The 19,920-nt window shown below is 46.9% G+C and overlaps 1 protein-coding gene across 4 annotated transcripts in view; it reads left to right on the forward strand.

Moving 5' to 3' along the window:
• LOC140420865 (gamma-aminobutyric acid receptor subunit gamma-4-like) overlaps positions 1 to 19,920 on the forward strand; it is a 559,891-nt gene that overhangs the window by 204,791 nt on the left and 335,180 nt on the right. The window lies entirely within an intron of this gene.

Genomic DNA, 19,920 nt, shown 5'->3' on the forward strand with positions numbered 1-19,920 from the left:
TATTTTATAGCAGAGCACTTGGAAATCCGTGGCAGGATCAGACAGAGTCAGCATGGATTTATGAAGGGGAAATCATGCTTGACAAATCTACTGGAATTCTTTGACGATGAGGGGGAGCCAGTGGATATAGTTTATTTGGACATTCAGAAGGCTTTTGACAAAGTTACATATTGGAGTTAACATGTAAAATTAAAACACGTGGGATTAGGGGTAGTGTATTGAGATAGATAGAAAACTGATGGGCAGCCAAGAAACAAAGAGTCGGAAAAACGTGTGTTTTTCCAAATGGCAGGCAGTGATTAGTGGGGTACCTCATGGATCAGTGCTGGGGCCCCAGCTATTCACAATATATATTAATGGTAGAGATGAGGGAACAAAATGTATTTTCTCCACATTTGCAAATGATACAAAGCTGAGTGGGAGGGTGAGCTATGAGGAGGATGCAGAGATTCTTCAGTGTGATTTGGACAAGTTGAGTGAGTGGGCAAATGAATGGTAGATGCAGTATAATTTGGAGAAATGTGAGGTTATACAATTTGGTAGCAAAAACAGGAAGGTAGATTTTTATCTGAATGGCCGTAAATTAGGAGAGAGGAATGTGCAACAAGACCTGGGTGTCCTCGTACACTAAACGCTGAAGGTAAGCATGCAGGTGCAACAGGTGGTAAAGAAGGCAAATGGTATGTTGGCTTTCATAGCGAGAGGATTCTAGTCCAGGAGCAGGGATATCTTGCTGCAATTATACAGGCAATTGTAAAATGAAGCCACACCGAGAATATTGTGTGCAGTTTTGATGTCCTTCTCTGAGGAAGGATGTTCTTGCTATAGAGATGCCAAGAAGGTCTACCAAACTGATTCCTGGGATGGCAGAACTGATGTATGAGGAGAGATTGACTCAGTTAAGATTGTATTTGTTGGTGTTCAGAAGAATGAGGGGGATTTCATAGAACCCTATAAAACTTTAACAGGACTAGACAGGGTAGATGCAGGAAGGATGTTCCTGATGGTGGGGGTGTCCAGAACAAGGGGTCACAGTCTGAAGATATGGGGAGAACATTTAGGATTGAGATGAGGAGAAACTGTTTCACTCAGAGAGTGATCGATCTGTGGAATTTGATACCAGAGAGTAATTAAGGACAAAACACTTTGTTTTCAAGAAGCAACTAGATATAGCACTTTAGGCGGAGGGGATAAAAGGGGATATGGGGGGAAAGCGGGATTAGGCTATTGAGTTGGATGATCAGCCATGATAATGAATGGCGGAGCAGACTCGAAGGGCCAAATGGCCTCTTATAGAATCATAGAAGTTTACAGCATGGAAACAGGCCCTTCGGCCCAACCAGTCCATGCCGCCCAGTTTTTACCATTAAGCTAGTCCCAGTTGCCCGCACTTGGCCCATAACCCTCTATGGAATCATAGAAGTTGCTCTTAATTTCTATTTTTCTATGACTGCAATTAGATTGTGTCCCCTTCTAGGTGAAGCAAAGAAAGAATGCAATGGAGAATAAAAGAATGACTAGGGTAAGAGTAGGGCCAGTCAAGGACAGGGATGGGAAGTTGTGTGTGGAGTCTAAAGAGATAGGCGAGATACTAAATTAATATTTTTCGTCAGTATTCACTCAGGAAAAAGATAATGTTGTGGAGGAGAATGCTGAGACCCAGGCTATTAGAATAGATGGCATTGAGGTACGTAGGGAAGAGGTGTTGGCAATTCTGGACAGGCTGAAAATAGATAAGTCCCTGGGGCCTGATGGGATTTATCCTAGGATTCTCTGGGAAGCCAGGGAAGAGATTGCTGAGGCTTTGGCTTTGATTTTTATGTCATCATTGGCTACAGGAATAGTGCCAGAGGACTGGAGGATAGCAAATGTGGTTCCTTTGTTCAAGAAGGGGAGTAGAGACAACCCCGGCAACTATAGATTGAAAGGGGCAACACAGGTGGAGAAGGTAGTCAAGAAGGCATACGGCATGCTTGCCTTCATTGGCCGGGGCATTGAGTAAAAGAATTGGCAAGTAATGTTGCAGCTGTATAGAATCTTAGTTAGGCCACACTTGGAGTATAGTGTTCAATTCTGGTCGCCACACTACCAGAAGGATATGGAGGCTTTAGAGAGGCTGCAGAAGAGATTTACCAGAATGCTGCCTGGTATGGAGGGCATTAGCTATGAGGAGCGGTTGAATAAACTCGGTTTGTTCTCACTGGAACGAAGGAGGTTGAGGGGAGACCCGATAGAGGTCTACAAAATTATGAGGGGCATAGACAGAGTGGATAGTGAGAGGCTATTCCCCATGGTAGAGGGGTCAATTACTAGGGGGCATAGGTTTAAGGTGAGCGGGGCAAGGTTTAGAGTAGATGTACGAGGCAAGTTTTTTACGCAGAGGGTAGTGTGTGCCTGGAACTCGCTACCGGAGGAGGTGGTGGAAGCAGGGACGATAGTGACATTTAAGGGGCATCTTGACAAATACATGAATAGGATGGGAATAGAGGGATACGGACCCAGGAAGTGTAGAAGATTGTTGTTTAGTCGGGCAGCATGGTCGGTACGGGCTTGGAGGGCCGAAGGGCCTGTTCCTGTGCTGTACATTTCTTTGTTCTTTGTTCTTTGTATAGACCGGTGAGCCTCACGTCTGTTGTGGGTAAAGTCTTGGAGGGGATTATAAGAGACAAGATTTATAATCATCTAGATAGGAATAATATGATTAGGGATAGTCAGCATGGCTTTGTGAAGGATAGGTCATGCATCACAAACCTTATCGAGTTCTTTGAGAAGGTGACTGAACAGGTAGACGAGGGTAGAGCAGTTGATGCGGTGTATATGGATTTCAGTAAAGCGTTTGATAAGGTTCCCCACGGTAGGCTATTGCAGAAAATACGGAGGCTGGCGATTGAGGGTGATTTAGAGATGTGGATCAGAAATTGGCTAGCTGAAAGAAGACAGAGGGTGGTGGTTGATGGTAAATGTTCAGAATGGAGTTCAGTTACAAGTGGAGTACCACAAGGATCTGTTCTGGGGCCATTGCTGTTTGTCATTTTTATAAATGACCTAGAGGAGGGCGCAGAAGTGTGGGTGAGTAAATTTGCACTAAAGTTGGTGGTGTTGTTGACAGTGCGGAAGGATGTTGCAGGTTACAGAGGGACATAGATAAGCTGCAGAGCTGGGGTGAGAGGTGGCAAATGGAGTTTAATGTAGAGAAGTGTGAGGTGATTCACTTTGGAAGGAATAACAGGAATGCGGAATATTTGGCTAATGGTAAAATTCTTGGAAGTGTGGATGAGCAGAGGGATCTCGGTGTCCATGTACATAGATCCCTGAAAGTTGCCACCCAGGTTGATACGGTTGTGAAGAAGGCCTATGGAGTGTTGGCCTTTATTGGTAGAGGGATTGAGTTCCGGAGTCATGAGGTCATGTTGCAGCTGTACAAAACTCTGGTACGGCCGCATTTGGAGTATTGCGTACAGTTCTGGTCACCTCATTATAGGATGGAGGTGGAAGCTTTGTACCGGGTGCAGAGGAGATTTACCAGGATGTTGCCTGGTATGGAGGGAAAATCTTATGAGGAAAGGCTGATGGACTTGAGGTTGTTTTCGTTAGAGAGAAGAAGGTTAAGAGGAGACTTAATAGAGGCATACAAAATGATCAGGGGGTTAGATAGGGTGGACAGTGAGAGCCTTCTCCCGTGGATGGAAATGGCTAGCACGAGGGGACATAGCCTTAAACTGAGGGGTAATAGATATAGGACAGGGGTCAGAGGTAGGTTCTTTACGCAAAGAGTGGTGAGGCCGTGGAATGCCCTACCTGCAACAGTAGTGAACTCGCCAACATTGAGGGCATTTAAAAGTTTATTGGATAAGCATATGGATGATAATGGCATAGTGTAGGTTAGATGTCTTTTGTTTTTTGACTTCCCATGTCGGTGCAACATTGTGGGCCGAAGGGCCTGTACTGCGCTGTATCGTTCTATGTTCTATGTTCTAAGGGATAGAATACCAAGGCAGGTGGAGGTACAAGCTGTGAAGAGTGTTCTGAAATGTTCAAATTGCACATTTGGAAACAAATTACATATCGTTGCAACAAAGAATGATAAAGGAGGATAGAGTAAATGTACTTTACACTAAGGGCGATAAGGATGCAGTATTCTTTTATGCAAACAGCTGTTTAAGGCAAATCTATGAGTTATTTCTTCAAAGCAATTAGATAGTCACATTAAAAAGTAGAATATTAGATGATGTGAGGAGCGAGGAGACTGGGATAAGACTGGGTGGGATATAAAATCATGTGGGGAGTGAGGGGGAGAGTGGGATTAGACTGGGTGGGATATTAAAGGTTGTGGGAGTGAGGGAGAGTGAGGGATTAGATTGAATAAAATATTAAAGGCTTTGGGGATTGAGGGGGAGTGTGGTATTAAACTGAGTGGGATATTAAAGGGTGCGGGAGAGAGGGGAAGAGTGTGATTAGATTGGGTGGGATATTAAATGGTGTGGGGAGTGAGGGGTCGATAGGCATTAGACTGGGTGGGATATTAAAAGCTTTGGGGAGTGAGAGGCAGAGTGGGGATTAGACTGGGTGGAACAATATATGGTGTGAGGGGGAGAGTGGAATTAAACTGAGTGGGATATTAAAGAGTGCGGGAGAGAGGGGAAGAGTGTGATTAGTTTGGGTGGGATATTAAATGGTGTGGGGAGTGAGGGGTCGATAGGCATTAGACTGGGTGAGCTATTAAAGTCATTGGGGAGTGAGGGGAGAGTAGGATTAGACTGGGTGGTATACTAAAGGGAACACAGGAATTTAGGATTTAGGAGCACGACTTGATCATTTGGTCCTTCATGCCTGCTCCGCCATTCAATAAAATCATCTGGGTGGCCTCAATTCCACTTTCCTGTGATCAAACATTTATATAATGGCCTTGAAAACATTCACTGACTCAGCCTTCACTGCTCTCTGGGGAAGAGAATTCCACAGACTAATGACCCTCTGATGGAAAACATTTCTCCATCTTATTGCTGAAGTCACCTCACTCTAGTCTCTCCCACAAAAGGAAACATCCTCCAGGTCTGCCCTATCAGATCCCCTCCTTGTATGTCTCATTCCTGTAAACTTCAATGGCCCAACCTGTTCAATCTTTCCTCACAAGGTAAGACCTTCATCCCAGGAATGAGTTGGGTGAACCTTCTCTGAGTTGTTTCTAAGTCAATTTTTATATATATATATATATATATATGTGTATTTCAAGTAAGAGCACCAAAACTGTGGACCGTATTTCTGTGGTCTCGCCAAGCTGCAGTAAACCTTTCATATTCCATTCCCTTTGCAGTAAACACCAACTTTCCATTTGCCTTCCTAATTACTTGCTGCATCTGCCAACTAAAGTTTTGTGATTCATGTACCAAGGCACCCAGATCCCTCTGTACCGGAGAGCCCTGCAATCTCTCTCCATTTAGATAATGAGTTGCTTTTCTATTCTTCCTGCCAAAGTGAACAATTTCATATTTTCCTACATTTTTCTCTATCTGCCAGATATTTGACCACTCTCTTAACCTATCTATATCTCTTTGTAAATATTTTACTCATTTTGACAACTTATGTTCTGACCTATCTTGGTGTTGGGCAGCAGTGGTTACCATTGCTGCCTCACGGCGCTGAGGACCCGGGTTTGATCCTGGCCCCGGGTCACTGTCCATGTAGAGTTTGCACATTCTCCCAGTGTCTGCATGGGCCTGACCCCCAAACCCAAAGATGTGCAGGGTAGGTGGATTGACCATGCTAAATTGCCCCTTAATTAGGAAGAAAAATTGTGTCTTCTAAATTTATTTTTTTTAAACTTGCCGTTATCGGCAAATTTAGCTACCATACATTCAATCCCTTCATTCAAATCATTCATACAGGTTGTAAATAGTTGAGTCCCCAAACCCCTGCGACAATGTACTAATTACAGCTTACCAACCCAAAAATGACATATTTATAAATGAAATGAAAATTGCTTATTGTCACGAGTAGGCTTCAATGAAGTTACTGTGAAAAGCCCCTAGTCGCCACATTCCGGCGCCTGTTCGGGGAGGCTGGTACAGGAATTGAACCAAGACTTGCCTTGGTCTGCTTTAAAAGTGATTTAGCCCAGTGTGCTAAACCAGGTATTCCTATTCTATGCTTGTTGTTCGCTAACCAATCTTCTATCCTTTCTAATACATTACCCCTCCTCCCCCCACATGATGAACTCTGATTTTGTGTGGCACCTCAAAGTGGCACCTGATCTTTTTGGAATTCCAAATACACCACAACCACGGGTCCTCCTGTATCCACCTTGCTTGTTATTTTTTTCAAGAAACTCGAATACATTGGGTCAACATTTCCATTTCACAATGTCATGCTAACTCAGGCTGATCCTACTATGATTTTTGAAGTAATTTGCTAGAACCTCCTTCATAATGGTTTCCAGCAATTTCCATGTGACAGATGTTAGGTTAACTGGCCTCGAGTTTATTGCTTCCTACCTTTCTCCTTTCTTGAATAAAGGTGTTACATTAGCTATTTTCCAATCCACTGAGACATTTCCGGAATTTAAAGACTTTTGAAAGATCATAAGCAACACCTCTGCTATCGATGTAACTGTTTCTTTTAAGGCCCGAGGTTAGAGGCCATCTGGTCCTGGGGACATGTCAACCTTTAGGTCTAATAATTTTCTCAGCAATGTTTTCTTGGTTATAGTGTATGTTTTAGGTTCTTCCTTATTGTTTATCTCTTGAGTTTCAAGTATCTTTGATGACTTTTCTAAATCTTTTACAGTGAAGACAGAAACAAAATGTCTGTTCAATGCGTCTCATTTCATTATTTTCTATTATCAATTCCTCAGATTTCCTCTCTAGAGGGCCAGCACTAGCTTTAGTTACCTTTTTCTATTTAAATACTTGTAGCGACTCTTACCATGGCAGCACGGTAGCACAAGTGGTTAGCACAGTTGCTTATATAGCTCCAGAGTCCCAGGTTCGATTCCCAGCTTGGGTTACTGCCTGTGGAGTGTCTGCACGTTCTCCCCGAGTCTGCGTGGGTTTCCTCCAGGTGCTCCGGTTTCCTCCCACAGTGCAGGTTAGGTGGATTGGCCATGCTAAATTGCCCTTAGTGTCCAAAAAAGGTTGTGTGGTGTCGCTGGGTTACAGGGATGGGGGGTGGGCTTGGGTAGGGTGCTCTTTCCAAGGGCCGGTCCAGACTCGATGGACTGAATGGCCTCCTTCTGCACTGTAAATTCTGATTCTATACCATGCATTTCATATTATTAGCTACCTTTCTCCTCTGCCTGATCCCTCTTTATTTTTTTTGTCACCCTTTGCTGATTCTTTAAATCTGACAACCTTCTAACCTATCACTATCTTTGCAGATTTGTGTTCCTTTAAATTTGGTACTTTCCTTCACATCTTTCTTCAGCCACGGATGATTCACCCTTCTCAAAGAGTTTTTCTTTTACACTGGGATAAATCTTTGCTGAAAGTCATTAAATATCGCCGTAAAAGTCTGCAACCGTATCTCTATTATCCTACCTTTTAACCTAGTTTCCCATTTCACTTTAGCAAGCTCTGTTTTAATATTCAGGTTTAAAACATTAGTCTCAGACTCACACTTCTCTATTTCAAACTGAACATTAAACTCTATCATGTGATGATCGCTGTCACCTGGAGACTTCTCTACCAGAAGGCATTATCCTCTCTTATTACTCAATAGCAGGTCCAGAATAACCTGCTCCCTAGTTGGCTCTAGAATGCTCCAAGAAATTATCCTGAACTCTTTGAACTCATTTGTCAGGCTATCTTTACCAATCTACTTGCAGATTAAAGTCACTCGTGATTATTGTGGTACCTTTCTTACGCACCCCATTTACTACTTCCTCTATACTCTGTCTGGCAATGTAATTACTATTAGGGGTATACAACTACCTCGACATTTCCTATTTCATATCTCTACAAGCTAAGGCAGCGCTGGGCAACCTGTAGCCCTGTGAGCCCCATGCAGCCCATCTGGGTTCTGAGTGCAGTCCACAAGACATTTTGTTGCCCATTGCTAACACGCAGGCTTGCCACATCCCGCTGATTTTCCCCCGCATAATGTTTCTTCCTAACGTTATGACAGAAGTGATACGCACGGATACAAGGGCAAGTGAAGTGAGGTGTGTGCTGATTGCATTAACTATGAGAAACTCTGCATCTAAAGTGTGAATACTAATTTTGTTTTTTATCACTTGAGGTTGATGGTAGTTCCATTAATACATAGGGGCTGGTTTAGCACACTAGGCTAAATAGCTGGCTTGTAATGCAGAACAAGGCAGCAGCGCGGGTTCAATTCCCGTACCAGCCACCCCGAACAGGCACTGGAATGTGGTGACTAGGGGCTTTTTACAGTAACTTCATTGAAGCCTACTTGTGACAATAAGTGATTATTATTCGGGGCTGGTTTAATACAGTGAGCTGAATATCTGGCTTGTAATGCAGAACAATGCCAGTAGCGCGGATGCAATTCCTGCACCAGCCTCCCCGAACAGGCACCGGAATGTGGCGTCTACGGACTTTTCACAGTAAATTCATTGAAGCCTACTTGTGTTCCTAAGCGATTATTATTATTATTATATTAATGATCAAGCATTTTCTACAACTTGGTTATGAAATATTTGGCATGTATTAAATGTGTTTAATCTTCTTCATGAGGTCATAAGAACATAAGAACTAGGAGCAGGAGTAGGCCATCGGGCCCTTCGAGCCTACTCCGCCATTCAATGTGATCATGGCTGATTTTTTGTGGACTCAGCTCCACTTTCCCGCCCGAACACCATAACCCTTTATTCCTTTATTCTTAAAAAAAAATCTATCTTTATCTTGAAAACTAGTGGAAACTTATGGTTAGTGAACAAGCCTGGTTTCAATCTTATGGCCCATTGAGATGAAGGAGAGCCACACATGCGGCCCACTCACTAGCCTAGGTTGCTCATCACTGAGCTAAGATCGTCTCTCACTACTGTATTAATGACCTGCTTAATTAGCAGAGCTACCCCACCACCTTTTCCTAGCTTCCTATCTTTTCAAAATGTCAAATGCTCATTAATATTCAGTTCCCAGCCTTGATCATCTTGCAATCATATCTCTGTAATGCATATTCATTTATTCCAATCCCAACTGGATAGAGATTCCAGAGTGAAACCCGGTTTGATAGATCATGGGCACGATTCTCCGACCCCCCCACCGGGTCGGAGAATCGCCGGGAGCTGGCGTGAATCCCGCCCCTGCTGCATCCCGAATTCTCCGCCGCCAGAGATTCGGCAGGGGCGCGAATCGCACCGCGCTGGTCGGCGGGCCCACCCCCGGCGATTCTCCGGCCCACGATGGGCTGAAGTCCCGCCGCTGTCAACCCTCTCCAGCCGGCGTGGATTAAACCACCTTGTGAACGGCGGGACAAGGAGGCGTGGGCGGGCACCGGGGTCCTGCGGGGGGCGTGGGGCGATCTGGCCCCGGGGGGTGCCCCCACGGTGGCCTGCTGCGCGATCGGGGCCCACCGATCGGCGGGCGGGCCTGTGCCTTGGGGGCACTCTTTTTCTTCCACCTTCGCCATGGTCTTCACTAGGGCGGAGGCGAAGAGACCCCCCTCCCCTGCGCATGCGTGGGGATGACGTCAGCAGCCGCTGACGCTCCCGCGCATGCGTCGCCCGGCGATGTCCTTTCGGCGCCTGCTGGCGTGGCGCCAAAGGCCTTTCCCGCCAGCCGGCGGAGCGGAAACCACTCCGGCACGGGCCTAGCCCCTCAAGGTGAGGGCTTGGCCCCTAAAGGTGCGGAGTCTTCCGCACCTTTGGGGCGGCCCAACGCCGGAGTGATCCGCGCCGTTTTTGGCGCCGGGTAGCGGACATCGTACCAGTTTGCGGAGAATCCCGCCCCATAACTTTGTTTTTATTAGGAATGTGGAGGAATGTTAATGAGCAAATGCACAGAGGTTTGCTGATGAACTTTTAACACAAAGAATAAAGCATTTATCAAATAAGAAACTGAATATATTACACCGGACATAAAAGTTGGAACGATCTCAATACAAACACAAGAAGGTAATTCAAATTCCCAGTACTCCTTTACCCCACCAATATATTTACAGACACATAAACCAGTGAAGAGTTACCACTAACCTGTTTCAAACAAAGGCTTCTTGCTTGAGACTGGCACAGTTGCAATTTTATTTATTTCTGGAGGATTCCTGAGCATTCACTTGATGCTTCTCACCCAATTTAGGTATCTCCTCAAGACACACAAAAACCCCACTATAAACCTAAAATTGCTTCAACTGCAGAGAAAGCAAATGAGTTTGCTGAACTCAGTGATATTAGCAAATTACTGCAAATTGTTTTCGCTTACTACTCGAATCTAAAACAAAACCAGAAAATACTGGAGAATCTCAGCAGGTCAGACAGCATCTTTAGAGAGAGAAGTGAGCCTACATTTTGAGTCCGGATGACTCTTTGTCAAAGTTTTGACAAAGAGTCATTCAGACTCGAAACGTTAGCTCCATTCTCTCTCTATAGATGCTGTCCGACCAGCTGAGATTCCCCAGAATTTTCTGTTTTTGTCTGTAAACTCAGTATTCCAGAAGCACCTCTGCTAAACTGGTCAATTTACTGAGTTCTATAACCAGTCAACTATTATCCCTATAGTCTTTCCTATCAGAGAAGTTGGAATTCCCGCCCCCTCTCTCTGACAAACACTGAACTTTCTCTTTTTTCTATCTATTCCCTGTATCTGTGCCACTTGACCACTGCTGCTAAAATATTTTTCTACTTTGTCTTTTACTCCCACAATGACTAACCTTTTAACCCATCTTTTTTAAATTTCAGGGTTTGTAAAACCTCATCAAAATGGGTACATACAAACAAACCCACAAGTCCTGGGGCGTGATTCTTCGTTTGCCGACGCCGAAACCGTATTCAGCGATCGGGCGGAGAATCCCTTTTGACGCCGGAATCGGGGGAGCGCCTGTTTTTGGATGCTCCGCCCCCTCTAAAATGGCGTCATCAATGAGTACGGAGCACACCAATGGGAAGGCCTCAGGACGTCACCTGAAGGCCCTCCCCCAATGCTCGGCTCCCGATGGGCCGACTTCCCGATGGTGTGGGGCACGTCTGCTCTGAGTTTTCATCAACCTCGCGTAGCGGCTACGGACTGTGTCCAGCGCCACCAAAGTCAGGGTGGGGGGGGGGGCAAGAGCCGCTCCTCTGGCTGGGGGTGGCTTCAGAAGGGGCTGGGGGGGACTGGTGGGGGGTGGTCATGGGTGGCAAGCGGGGGTACAGGGGGCACTATCTGGCAGGCCGGGTCCATGCGCGACCGGTGCCATGTTGTACGGCACGTCCACTGCAGGTCGTCGCCTTGCGTATGTGCAGCCACGGACCCGGCAATTCTCCGGCCGTTTCGGTCACGGACACTTGGGGTTTTACATGGCGCGGCTGCTAGCCTCCCACTGAGCAGGGCATCAGTGCGGGAGCGGCGCTATCTTTTTCATTGTAAAACTAGACACTTCTTCCGGACATAGTCTCAAAACCGGAGACTCCAGCCCCTAAACTTTTCGTCAGGAGACTATCGAGACTCTCAGGCACTAAGACGCACAGATAATCTCAATGCAACTGAAACGTTTTAACTTTCGTAGCACACAAATGATTAAGCATCAGATAATTCTACTTAAAAATCATATTTTCCATAACACTTCCCACAGAGAGAAAAATGAAAATATATCTTGAAGAGGTGTTTTCATTTTCTATTTAACAATTTCCTCATCACTATCTCTCTTATACAGACCTTACTCTCGTAATAACAATGTAATAACATCAATTATACAAGGATACTTGACTTTTTAATAAAATTTATATTCCATACAAGCCTGTTCTGATCTTGACAGCCATTTTCCTCTGCATTTAAACTGTTGATAAAGCATCTGCGGGGATATTGTCTCTCCCAGTTAAATGAATAATTTTCAAATTATATTGTTGCAGCATTAAATCCAATAAAACAGTCTCAGGTTCTTGGTTGAGACTTTGCTAAAAAGATGAAAAGATTGTTATCCTATCAATAACAATCTCTAAAGTGCAGTTAGATATGTAGATTTCAAAACGTTGTTGAGCTAACACCAAATTCAAAGGGCTGAATTCTCCATTCTGGAGACCAAGTGTTGACGCCGACATGAAAACTGTGGAGTTTCATGATGGCGAGATCAGGTCACAGCTGCAACAGGGGTGGTGGCTAGAACTGGAGACCAGTGCAGGAAAAAGAAGCACAATATCCTCACGGCAATCAGGGTGAGTACTCAGTGAGTACACTGGTACCAAGGACCCTACGGGGGACGGCTGGACCCCCACCATCATCCACATGCCAGCACCCATGCCAGCCGCAATGACCATGTGCCCTGGCCACTGATGCCATCAGCTACCAAACCCCTGGACCCCTGGACTGCATGCGCTGGACTGTCTAACACTGTCGTTGTCTGTGTTTTCCACACCAGGAGCGGGAGGAGACCGGAGGGGCACCATCAGACCTGCGTCTACTCAGTGTGCCCGAGAAGAGGGCACTAGACGTTGTCGGCGTCCTGGAGGAGAGGGAGATTGCCGACACGGAGTTTGATGGCCCGCGGCGAAGTGAGACCCCCTGCCTGGTTGCGGGTCCCCACGACAAATGTGTGCCCAGCCCAACCCCCCACACCTCAAGCCCCTCACCCCAGTCCCTGACCCCCCTCACCCCAGTCCTCACCACCTTACGGCTCACCCCCTCCCTGCAGTCTAACTATACATGCCATCTTGTGTCTTACAGGACCAACCGGGATGGGCCCGGCACATCCGGGGACTCCCCGCCCCCAGCCAGTGCCAGAGCTGGTGCCCCCCAGACAGCCGAGCACCGACGGGGAGAGCAGCCGGAACACCAGCCCTCTGCCCAAGACCCAGGACACCCCCCTAGTTCGGGTCAGAGGAGGACATTGACTTTCCGTCACTGCTTTCTCCAACACTGTGCACCATCTCGGACACTATCACCTCGGTTGGGCAAATTAGTGAAGAGACTCCTGGGACACTCACGGACATGGTCGGTCCGGTGCAGCAGATGGAGATAGGAGCAGCCGAGGGGCCGAGCTGTCGGAGGGCAGTCTGGCCCCAGGAACCAGCTGCCGCCCAGACATGTCATGGGCTCCTGGAACATCCACTCCCACCCTCAGTGCAGGTGCAGGCAGAGACCCAGGGACTAGAGGTTGTCCGGCTTCCAGCACCTGCAGAGGCAAGTGGAGGAGCAGGGAGTGGTGCCGGTCATGCGTGCCACCAAGGCTGAAACCGCACCGGTGGCATCCGTGGCGGAGGCAATGGGGGTGACGGTGTCAGACATGGGTCAATGGTTGCAAGACCTGGGACATTCTGTGCAGGCGGGGGCGGGGGCCCAGGTCAGGGCTGCCCTATCACAGGCAACCGTGTGCCGGAGCCAACTGGATATTGCAGCGGCGCTCCTCAGCATGGCCCAGTCACAGCTGCCTTTGCTGAGAGCATCGGCGGCATTGCCCAGGTGCCGGCCGGCATCGCACAGACACACAGGGATGTGGCCCACTCACTGGCTGATGTGGCACAGACCTTCAGGGTGATGGTGTTGCCTTTTTTGCTTGCTATAAATCTGTTCGTCAATAAGGTTGCCTTCTTTTATCTAGATATTGATATGATATGCTCTCAGAGTCGCCAGGTATCAAATGATAGCGCCACAAGGTTCAACCGGGTATCGATCAAAGAGCCAAACAACCAGTTAGTTAGTTCAAGATCAATGGTACTTTATTTACACACAGGATTAACTACACGTACAACATAAACACTACTAGTTAAACTACACCTAACAACTATGACAACCTGTACTTAACTTCAGCCACCCGGCTTTGTTCGAAACTGGATCTACTGGGTCTGGAGAAGTAACTGCTGCTCAGCTGGGCTCATCCGTCTGGTAGCGAGTGTTGAACATGGACTTGCTTCTGGTGGTGCTGCGATTGGAGATGGACGTTGCCGGAGCGCCAGATCAAAAAGAGATCGAACACATGGCAGTATCTCTCTTTATCCTTGGGGAGTTTCACGCTCTTTTGGGCGGTCCTTAAGTTTGGACCCAATTAATTGGGCAGTTCTCGATCACTGCCTTCGATCTGAGCCAATAAAGGGGCGGGTGCCTTGATGGCTGGGCATGTCCTAAGCGGTCATTGACCCTGTTATTGATGCTTCCTGAGTAAAGGGAGTGGCACCAAAATGTCTGTACTTGTATCGGTTACCTGAGTATCAGTCCTTTGTCTTACGGAGATGGGCCATTAAAATGCTAATCGGTTGGGGGTTTCGATGCTGTCTGGATTCTTTGCTCACAATTATACATTCAGGCTCTGTGCCTGCCTCAATGTTACATTGTCCACATTTCCCTTTAGGCTTTGCGAACGTCCATGTTTCTTGTTGTAAATGGCCATCCCAGATGGCTACAATCTGTCCTCTTGATCCTAAACGTGAAGCGTGATGGATCACACTACTGAATCATCTTCTGTTCTCTGGTATGCCGGATACCCTCAATCAAGGACAGATTCTATCCTATTCTGTCCTATGGATTGGAACATTTACCTAAGTTTTTTCTTAATACAACACACATCTATAAAAATTCTAAGGGGGCACTATAACATTCAATCATACATTTCAGTTTCTTTACACAAGAAGGGGAACCTCTAACTGTCCTTATCTAAACTACACTTATACTGCTATCTAATAACCAAAGGAACTTATATTACAGTACAAAATAAACAACAGCAGCATCATATTTCTACCTAACACTTATGTCAATTTACAGAGAAAGTAATTTTATTAAAACCGCGGAATTTATTGGGGCGAAAAGGGGTTCAAAAAGATTGTGGGGTCTGTTGAAGTCTGAGAAAAGGGGCTCTGAGTGTGTATACTGGAGGACGGGAGGCTCTCCTTCACCATTTCCGAAGTCTGAGTGCCTGGATGACACTGCAAAATATTGTTATAATCAATAGGGCTCCTACCGTGTACGAAAGGGAATACCACTTTATGATATTATCGCACCATGTGGGGGTATCTGTGGCTGTTTCTATGTGTGGTGTAGTGTCCGGGCTAGGGGATCGTGTTGGGTGGTCATGTTTAGGGCCTGTGTGGTGAGGGGTATAGGGGCTGATAACGCGCGCAACTGCAGTGATCCAACGACGATCATGATGCAGATCATCAGGTCCGTCTTCATTTTGTTTTTGTCTTCCTCTGTCTCCTGGTATATTCGTATCTTCCTGGGGGTACAAGCATAATATCTGTTATTATCTTGTTGTTTAATATCTCGTTTGTCTGTCTGTTTCCCCTTAGCATCAATTTCCCATTTAGAATTGGCACCATATGTGACTCCCTCATTTAAAAAAAACCCAACGATTTGCGAGACAAGACATCCGGAAAGAAATTCTGTCACAGTGCGAGCACTCTCGCAGCCTGTGTTTGATGGGCTGAGTGGGCAGACAATTTCTCCGTCCAGTGGTGAGGTAGTGTTTTCTGGCAGCAAGTTAGTTCCAACCAAGTGTTTTAACATGAAAAAGCAGGTGGGGGTTAGCAACCAAAGGGTTGCCGGAAAGCAAACACAAATTGTGGCAAAGTGCATTCTTTAAACCACACATTTTAAAAAACAGCAAAAGAGTTTCTAAAAGAACTTTCCGAATGGAGTGCGTATGAGCCGCGGCAGGACAAGAATGGGTGGAATCCCCAGGTAGGGCAGTGATCAGTGCCGTTGCTCCACTACCCGAGCCTGGGCTGACCAAATACATAGGGGGTCCTCAGGCAGGGCGGGGATCAGTGCCGTTACTCCACTGCCTGAGTGACCTTACAAGAACAGTAAGAGTTTGAATTTCTGTGGACTTCCGACAAACTTGTCCCTTCAACTACCATGTGGCGTCAAAGGAGTAGTCATAACTGTATCAAGAAATTTGGCATGAGATCGACACACAAAGTCGTACAAGAGAGAAACATTCAACATTTTAAAAAATCAAACTAAAGAAAGAAAGCGGGCAGGCTCCATCAGTGAATAGGACACTGTAAATCACATTTGGCCTGGTGTGTAACTAGCATATGCAGTCAGTGTAGTGTGACCGAAGAAGAGAGGAAAGAGGAGAGAAACAGAAATGAAGTGGCATTGCTGAGGTGTCCCTGCCATGAGAAGTGGTGGGTAAGCGCTCACAGTTTGCATGGGGCAGCTGGGACCTTGTAGCTGCTGTGGGTGGTGTTCTCTTTCATATCTAGGGGCTAGTCTAGCTGGTGGTGGGGGTCTCCTGCAATCTCGGGCGAAGTGTCCTGACTGCCCACAGTTGTAACATGACCCCTGGGGCACGTAAGTTGGAGAAGACTCTCTGGTGTATTGCTCCCTTGGGTATGGTTCCCTGGGTGGGGGGTTGGGCTGTTGATGTTGTTGCTGGTTCGGGGGATTTTGTCTGCATTCGCGGGCGTAATGTCCCTCGTGTCCACAATTGTAGCATTCCTGTGTTTTAGGGTGCTGCATGTTATTTCTACCTTCATTTACCCATGTGGGCTCTTGGTGTGTCCTTACTGGATTCATGTTTGCGTCTACTTTCTCCTGCTCTGCCTTTTTATGTCGGGATTGTTCCCAAGCTCTAGAGAGTCTTTTCAGTACCCACACTTCATTGTGTGCCGGGTCTGAGGAATTCGCACATGCCTTTTGTCCTGCCTCCGTGGCATGGGAGGCTAAAATACGGGTCCATTTGGCCGTATTATCTGCAGATAAATGGGCGCGTGTTACATCACCGAATACTGCGGTGAAGTGTATCCAGAGGCGTCCAGCAAATGCTGTTGGATGCTCTCCTTTTTTCTGCCTACATCGGTTGAGTCCTTCTACTGGATCTCCTCTATTATAGTCAATTGCATCTAGGATGGCTGTTTTCATATCCTGGAGGCTACCTCCGCCTACATTTTGTGGGTCAGGAAGGGCTGAACTAACAGACGGGTCAAGGCTCATTACTATGAGTTTTACTTCTTCCTGCTCGTCCAGAACCTACATGACGGTCTGTTGTCTAACTCGCTCAAAGAAATGGTGTGGGCCGGATGTGGGGTGAAAGGTTTCCATTTTATCACGGGCATCCCTTAACTGGGTGATGGTTAGTGGGGTGGTGTACACTAAATCGGGTTGGTCTTCTGTCGGTACTCTGCGCTGCGTGGTGACTGGATTCATAGGGTTGGGCGCTGCCTGTGCAGTCGGTGGTGCGGGTGCTTTCCTTTTCAGTGCCTGGGGGGCTCTATTCTGAATTTCTGTTTCGTTTACATATGGGCCATTTCGTTAAGTTCCTGCCAATCGGGGCCATCTTCCTGGTCTAAATTTGGTCCAAAGGTATCTCTGAACCCATTCTGAACTGAGAGCAGTGATTGCAATCTTGCAATTTGCTGCCGGCACTTGGCATGGTCTACCGAACTCTGCCTCTGTTCCGTGGTGGAAGTGTGGAGTACTCGTAGGGCTGCCTTTAAGTCCTCACAATGCTTTTTCAATTGTTCTGCTTGCTGTTCTGTTTCCTCTCTTACCAAAACTGCACGTTGCGTGTCTTGGTATGCCTTATCATATTGGATCTGAAAGCTACTTAGGTGAGCGAGACAAGATTGGTGTGCCAGTTTGATATCTGCCATCTCCTTGTCCTTCGCTGCTAGCTGCTCTCGGAGTTGCTCATTTACTTTCTCACACGCAAAAAGTACTTTAGGTACTTCCTAATTTCCTCTTCCCATATGGGACACTGTTCTGCTCTGTTGGCCATTGCGACCTCGGGTTCTTGTGAGTGCATAAGGCGTTCATTGCCATCTCTACCGTGAATTTGGGACAGGGGGGAATAAAGCGGTGGTGCAAACAGCAGGTACGGCATAAGCTATTTTCCGGTTTACACAACTCCCGAAAGTTTCACGCAACAAAATCCAGCGAGTTTACCTTATATCACTTGTTAGTACGCATGCAAATTACATACTTCCGAATCTTGGAGGTTTGATCGATACTGGTCTTACGCTTGTGGTTTCTTTTACTTTTCCAATTTGGATTTCCAATTCAAATCTTTTGTGCGTTCTCTCAGAGTGACAGCCACTTCTGGGTTGAGTCCCGTCAGAAGTCGCCAATAACTGTTGCCTTTTTTGCTTGCTATAAATATAGTCGTCAATAAGGTTGCCCTTCTTTTATCTAGATATTGATATGATATGCTCTCAGAGTCGCCAGGTATCAAATGATACCGCCACAAGGTTCAACCGGGTATCGATCAAAGAGCCAAACAACCAGTTTGTTAGTTCAAGATCAATGGTATTTTATTTACACAAAATATTAACTTACACGTGCAACATAAACACTACTAGCTAAAATACACCTAACACTATGACAACCTGTACTTAACTTCAGGCACCCGGCTTAGGTCAGAGGAACAGTGGCCTTTGTTCGAATCTGGATCTACTGGGTCTGGAGAGGTAACTGCTGCTCAGCTGGGCTCATCCGTCTGGTAGTGGGCGTTGAACTTGAACTTGCTTCTGGTGGTGCTGCGATTGGAGATGGACGTTGCCGGCGTGCCAGGTCGAAAAGAGATCGAACACATGGCAGTGTCTCTCTTTATCCTTGGGGAGTTTTGCGGTCTTTTGGGCGGTCCTTAGGTTTGGACCCAATTAATTGGGCAGTTCTCGATCACTGCCTTCGATCTGAGCCAATAAAGGGGCGGGTGCCTTGATGGCTGGGCATGTCCTAAGCGGTTATTGACCCTGTTGATTCTTCCTGAGTAAAGGGAGTGGCGCCAAAATGTCTGTACTTGTATCGGTTACCTGAGTATCAGTCCTTTGTCTTACGGAGATTGTCCATTAAAATGCTAATCCGTTGGGGGTTTCGATGCTGTCTGGATTCTTTGCTCACAAATATACATTCAGGCTCTGTGCCTGCCTGAATCTTACATTGTCCACATTTTCCTTTAGGCTTTGTGAACGTCCATGTTTCTTGTTGTAAGTGGCCATCCCAGATGGCTACAGTGGCACAGTCCCAGATGGAGGTGGCCCACTCCTTGTGCTCTATGGCTTCGAACGTTCAGACCCTTGTCGATACCAAAGCGGGTCTCCAGGACTGGCAGCGCCATGTGGCGTGGGTGCCTCGGGAGATGGCTCTGCACGCACCCCTGTCCCATGGAGAAGCCCGGAGCCCATCGGGCACCACGACGGAGGAGGAGGTGGTGAGGCCCATGCTGGTGACCGTTGCAGGGGAGGTGCCAGAACACCGCAGCACCGAAACAGAACACCCGGAGGCCTTGTTCATCGTGGCCGGAGACTTCAACAAGGCCAACCTCAAAAGTGTACTGCCAAAATTCCACCAGCACATCTCCTGTCCCACCAGGGGCGACAACACTCTTGACCACTGCTACTCAAAAATCAAGGGCGCCTACCGTTCCATCCCCCGACCGCACTTTGGGAAATCAGACCGTAAGACGGTGCTCCTTCTCCCGGCATACAAGCAGAAACCCAAGTGGGAGAATCCAGCTAAGAAGGTTGTACAGTGCTGGTCCGAGGAAACAGAACAGCTCTTACGTGACTGCTTCGAGACAGTGGACTGGTCCATATTTAAGAACTCAGCGACCAACTGAAATGAGTATGCCACCACCGTCACAGACTTCATCAGCAAATGTGTGGACGACTGCGTGCCAAAGAAGCAGTACGTACGTTCCACAACCGGAAACCATGGCTTAATCACGAGATTGACTCCCTACTGAAGGACAGATCTGAGGCGTTCAAGTCAGACAACCCTGACCTACACAAGAAATTCAGGGGCAGCACGGTGGCCTAGTGGTTAGCACAGCTGCCTCACGGCGCTGAGGTCCCAGGTTCGATCCCGGCTCTGGGTCACTGTCCGTGTGGAGTTTGCA

The sequence above is a fragment of the Scyliorhinus torazame genome, chromosome 5 (assembly GCF_047496885.1).
Source record: "Scyliorhinus torazame isolate Kashiwa2021f chromosome 5, sScyTor2.1, whole genome shotgun sequence".
Lineage (NCBI taxonomy): Eukaryota > Metazoa > Chordata > Chondrichthyes > Carcharhiniformes > Scyliorhinidae > Scyliorhinus > Scyliorhinus torazame.